At 34.0% G+C, this 6000-nt stretch overlaps 1 pseudogene; it reads right to left on the bottom strand.

Annotated features, from left to right (window-relative positions):
- Positions 1 to 641: 641 nt before the first annotated feature.
- LOC128591336 (potassium channel subfamily K member 1-like) overlaps positions 642 to 6000 on the bottom strand; it is a 29405-nt pseudogene continuing 24046 nt past the window's right edge.

Here is a 6000-nt window from a genome sequence, read left to right as displayed (position 1 = left end):
ATCGGTCTATAATTTTCTTTTCTTGTTGGGTCTTTTCCTGGTTTGGGGATCAGGGTGATGTTGACTTCATAGAACGTGTTAGGTAGTCTTCCTTCTTTTTCTACCTTTTGGAACAGGTTGAGTAATATAGGTACTAGTTCCTCTTTAAAAGTTTGGTCCTGGGCTTTTCTTTTTAGGGAGGTTTTGTATGGTTGATGCTATTTCCAAACTTGATATGGGCCTGTTCAACATTTCCACTTGATTCTGGCAAAGTCTTAGAAGGTGATGTGCTTCCAAGTATTGGTCACTTTCCTTCAGATTTTCATATTTCTGAGAATACAGTTTCTTGTAATATTCATTAAGGATTTTTTGGATTTCTGAGGAGTCTGTTGCTATTTCTTCTTTGTTGTTTCTGATTGATGAGTATAGAGATTTTACTCTTTTTTTCCTGATTAGGTTGGCCAAAGGTTTATCCATTTTATTGACGTTTTCAAAAAACCAGCTTTTTGATTTATTGATCTGTTGTATTATTCTTTTGTTTTCAATTTCATTTAATTCTGCTCTAATTTTGGTTATAGGTATTTCTTAAAATGGCATCATCTTAGCTTTCAGACTCAGATAAAAATGAGCCCAATGAAACCTCCGTCGCACCTGCCCCTGCTGCAGCAGAGCTGTGTTAATGATGTGCAGAGCCATTGGGGTAGGGTGACAGCTGAGTGGCCACAAAGGGCTGCTCCTGCTGCAGTAGAGCTGGGTTAATGGTGTGCAGAGCTGTCTGGGTAGGGCGACAGCTGAGTGGCCACGAAGGGCTCGTTTTCCTTCTCGTTGTCTTTCATGCCGGTGGCCTGGTGTGTGATGGAGGAGAAGGACAGCTGGTCGTGCTCCATGATGTGCACTTGGTCTTCATCCTGTCCTTCTTCACATAAAACATCTTTCGGAACTTTTTCAGTTCATGAAGTTCACAGGTTTCCAGAATTACCAGCATGGCAATCAGGCCAAGAAGCAGGTAACATGTGATCCCAATCTTGTAGAGCTCTCTGAATTTCTGATTGTAGCCTTCCCCAGGAACATAATCTCCAAGACCAATGGTGCTCAGGGAAATAAAACAAAAATAAAAGGATTCGAGGAAGTTCCAGTCTTCCTCCAGGACGGAAAAGACAGCAGCCGGGATGAAGAAGAAACAGGACACCGTGACGAACCTGAGGGTCACAGCATGGATGATAGCCACCACCTGCTTGGAGAAGCCCCAGCAGACGTGGAAGTACAGGACAGGCCTGCTGGTGATGTGCACAGTGACACGCTGGACCACGGCCGTCAGGAACAGGAGGGTGAAGGGAATGCTGATGACTGAGTAGATGATGCAGAAGGCCTTCCCCCTGTCTGACAAGGGCACCGTGTGGCCATAGCCATCTGTATAGGGAGAATCATAGTGATTACCAAATATCCAAAAGTTTTCATTTCAGAGAGGAGAGGAAGATGAGGGAGGAATATGGGTAGTTCTGTTGAGTGGCAATAAATGGTTACTAGGGAGGAGGAAGAGATACTTGGGAGAATGAATGGATGGGGGGAAAGCTATAGCTACATTTTGAACTACATTAAACAGTGTTAACAATTTAACTTCACTATTGAGCATAATTCATAAATCCAAAAGAAGAAAAATGAATTGTATTTATGAATATTTTTACTGTTTCTATTGTTCTTTCTTCTTTTTTACTTTCTAAAATTTATAATTTGCTTAGAGAACTTTTTTTAGTCATTATTTTAAGGTAGACTTTCTGATGACAAAATTCTGTTAATTTTTCCTTATAAATTTTTCATGATTTCTCTTCATTTATTGTAGAGTATTTTTTCTGGAAATAGAATTCTAGTTTCAAAATTCTTTCCTTTCAGCAGTTGAAAGATGTTGTGTCATTAAAGTATTTTTTTACCCTATATCTAAGATGCTGTTCCTTTCTTGATGCTTTTATAATTTTTTTCTTTGTCTCAGTTTTTAGAAGTTTGATATGTCTTGGTGTGGATTTTGGGGGATTTACCCTGTTTGAAATTTTTTCAATTTCTTGAAACTTTATGTATTAAGTATTCCAAATTGAGAAGTTATGAGTCATCATTTCATTGCTCTATTTTTCTTCAGCCTTGCTCTATTCTCCTTACCCTCTGGAACTCTGATGACACAAATGTTACATCTCTTGTTAAAATCCTACAAAGGTTGTTGAAGACCTGTATATTTAAGGCAATTTTCTTTCTGTCGTCCAGATTGTGTAATTTCCATTGCTCTATCCTCAAATTTACTTGCTCTTTCTTCTGTGCCCATCCATTGAATTCTTGTAGCTATTTTAAAATTTTAGTAATTGTATTTTTTAGTTCCAGAAATTCCGTATGCTTTTTGTTACATTTATCTAAGACTTTCTATTTCTTCACTAAGATGTTTTACTTGTTTTTTAAAATTTGTTCCAAGAATATTTTTTAGTTGCTCTTCAAACATTTTTATTATGGATGCTTTATAATCTGTGTCAGATAATTCTAACATTTCTGTCAAATTCATATTGGTACGTATTATATTTATCCATTCTAGTTAACATTTTCTTAGTTCTTGGCATGCTGAACAAGTTTATAGTGAAACTAGGTCCTTTTTGGCATTATGTTATGTGATTCTGGATTTTACTTAAAATCTGTTTTAACTGATTTTCTGTGTCGCCACTCTAGTAGGGGTATGAAGGTACTGCATTGTTAGTGCTAGATGAGGGTACAGTTCAGGTTATCTACATTGCTTCTGTTGACAACAGAGGAAGGTAAAGGATCTTCATTAATGCTGGGGATGTGTGGAAGGGTTGCCTTCTTATGCCATACCAATGGGAAGGGTAGGAGTGCCTCATTGCTTCTCCACACGTGGCCTCCACTGACATTATGGGAGGGTAGCCTCCTTGCTGAGTGGTGATGATTGTCTTGACTCTACGCTAGGCCTCCTCTGATATGACAATGGCAAAGGGGGAGGAAGGTGCTCCATTAGCAGGAATACTGGTTTCCCTATTCAGTCTTCTCTGACATCACTTGAGCAGGAGTATTGACGCACCTTATTATAACCTAGTAAACATCTAGGGACCCAACTTAGTCTTTTGCAAGCATAGGTGAGGTTGGAGGAGGTCTCTGTTCCATTATGTTTGGCTAGAGTGGAACTCTGGAGGTATTTTGTTCTAATAGGCTGCCTGTCCCATTGGTGATATCTTGGCTAGAAGAATTTTTGGCATTTAGGACCTTTTTTTGTGTGTGTGTGCTTGCTGTTGTTTCCATTTTTCTAGCTTCTTTAGCTTCAACTCTGGGATATGTGACATAAAAAGAAAACCTGGAGAGCTCACTCTTTGTCATTCTCTGAGTCCTAAGATCCATAGCTGATTTATCTTATCTTCACCTTATGTTTATTTTATATATAATGTTTAGAGTTTTTATTTGTAGTTAATGGGAGGAATAGTGATTATTATGTCTATCTTTTTTTCCTGGAAGTAGAAGTCTCCTGTTTTTGTTTTAAAATAAATATTTATTTTACCAAATGGATGGGTCATTTCAAATGAAATGGTCAAAGTTAGAAAAACTAAAGAAAAAAAAAACCAAGTTGAATGAAAACTTAGTTATAAGTAAATATTATATAAACATTATGCAACTAATTTTTCTAATTTTAACATACAGTGGAAGATTTATGTTTTATTTTAGAACTTCCCCCCCCCAGCTAATTAAAAAAGGGCACTTTTCAGTGTTGAAATGTAAATTTCATTCTATGATTTAAATAGTTCAGATTCAGCCTTATTCTGGTGCTATTTCTTTCATTTGAATATTCCTTGTTCCAATCAGTATGTACTGAGGGTCTACTTTGTGCTTAGCTCTAATAGTACATTCTTAAGATTCAACTTTGAGATGATCAGAAATTCATCATGCTCTTGGAAATAAACTCCAGCACTATGCACTTCTCAGCTCTGCCAACAACATACTGTCACATCTTAGATCTTTTTTGTTTTCAGTTTAGGATCTTTAAAGTGAGGGTGGGTGGGTTGATCTATAATTTTTTTTTTCTGGTTATTAGACTTATTGAGAATATGACTGAGGGATTTTTCTCAGAAAAATCGTTGCATACATGCCCAAATGTATTACCTGTACACAGTTTTACATATAATTTTTCAATATTCAGATGGATCAACAGGTTAAGAACATCTCTACTTTCTGTTGTCCAAAGGACCTTTGAGTTCTAATTCTGTATTTATAAATATCATATGAATCGCTTGAGAACAGAAAGCAATTGTGAGAACACTTACTAGAATCCAGAAGATGTTTTAAACAATTTATATAATTTTTCTTTTATCCTCATAGCAAATGTTATTAAACATATGTAACAGATGATTAAACTGTAAAAGGCAATTAAAGAGAAGCTGTTTTCTCTTATATTCTTTGATGAGTCTAAAGGGAAATGTGCCCTATAAATTCAAAATTAACAAATTTATTCAGTTGTAATTTTGTTATTTTGATTTTGTTATTTGGGCTACTCTTATTGGGATTAGGTGATATCTCAGTAGGTGTGGCCACACCCATTATTCAATTCTAGGTCTTCTCCTAGAAAGCTGATATAAAAATGGGAATTGAGGGAGACTAGAGTAGGTGAGTAGGTATTATCCTCTTGTAAATGGAGAACATATAAATATTTATAAGCTTTAAGCATTATAAGAAAAAATAAAGACAAATATGTGTTGTAAAAAGTTTGAAGATCACCAGTGGAAAATAAAAATTATATCAATAACTTAAAAAAAGTCATTCCCCTAAAAGTAGAAAATATTATAATCTTCAAAATAAAAATGAAGAATGGCAAATTTGAAAATTATAATGTTAAATAGCAGAGATGTGTCTCGATTATAAATAAATACACTAACCAAAAGCCAGAGCTTTTCAAATTAAATAAAAACAAAAAGTGAAGCAAGACCTACTTATATAGCATTAAAAAAAGATGCACTTCAAATATAAGGACAAAGAATAAAGGAAAATAAAAGTCAGAAGAAAACATGCTACACAAATAAGCATTGAAAGAGAATTTAAGAGGTGTAAGATTTAAAAAATCATAGGGAATAAAAAGAATGTTGCATTTAGATTTTTAAAAGTCCATAAGCAATAACAATTTTGAGAGAAAAATATGTAAAGAACAGATGACAGAAATAAGAGAAAGAGAGAAGGAAAACACTGGAGATTTTAAATCAACTGGTCTCAGAAACAAATATACTAAATCCAATAGAATAAACTAGAATGCAGATTACAATATAATAATAAGTTATTGATACAAATTTGCATCCAATATACATTTTTTCTTGAATAAATTGATTAGTTTAAAAATCACATTATATACTACAGACACAAAGAAAGTCTCAATATATTTTAAGGCTCAGTATCAGACAATCTTCTCTGACTTCAGTGTAATAAAATTTAAAATTAATAAATTGAATTAGCTGGAAAAAATCTATGGTTTTAAATACTATGCAAAAGCAAAATAAAATGAAATTTATTACCAAATGGAGCTTGGGAAAAATTACAAGATACTTATAACTTAATGACAATGAAAGCAGTTTATGTCAGCATTTGTTAGATGTAGCAAACACAGTTCCTAGAGGATAAATCATAGTTTTGAATACATTCTGAAAACAGATATTGAAAAATGAATAAACTAAGAGGTCATTTAAAAATGATATAAAAAGGAGAGAACATCTCCCTTAAATAAGAAAGATATCAATATGAGGATAAAGGCATAACTCAACAAAATGGAGAATAACAATAAACAAAAATCTTAACAATACAAAAATAAGCTTTTTATAAGACTAATAAATAACCCTCTCTGGTAATATTTTTTGGGAAAAAATGGGGGAAAGAAAAATGAAATAAACAAAATGGGGACAAATTACAGGATATCAACCATATATATGGCAATATATTTGGAAACCTAGAAAAAGAAGATAAGTTTATAGAAACATAAAAAAATGCCAAAATGTGCATAAA

This window comes from Nycticebus coucang, chromosome 8 (assembly GCF_027406575.1).
Source record: "Nycticebus coucang isolate mNycCou1 chromosome 8, mNycCou1.pri, whole genome shotgun sequence".
Taxonomy (NCBI): domain Eukaryota; kingdom Metazoa; phylum Chordata; class Mammalia; order Primates; family Lorisidae; genus Nycticebus; species Nycticebus coucang.
This window is presented reverse-complemented; position numbering and strand designations above follow the sequence as displayed.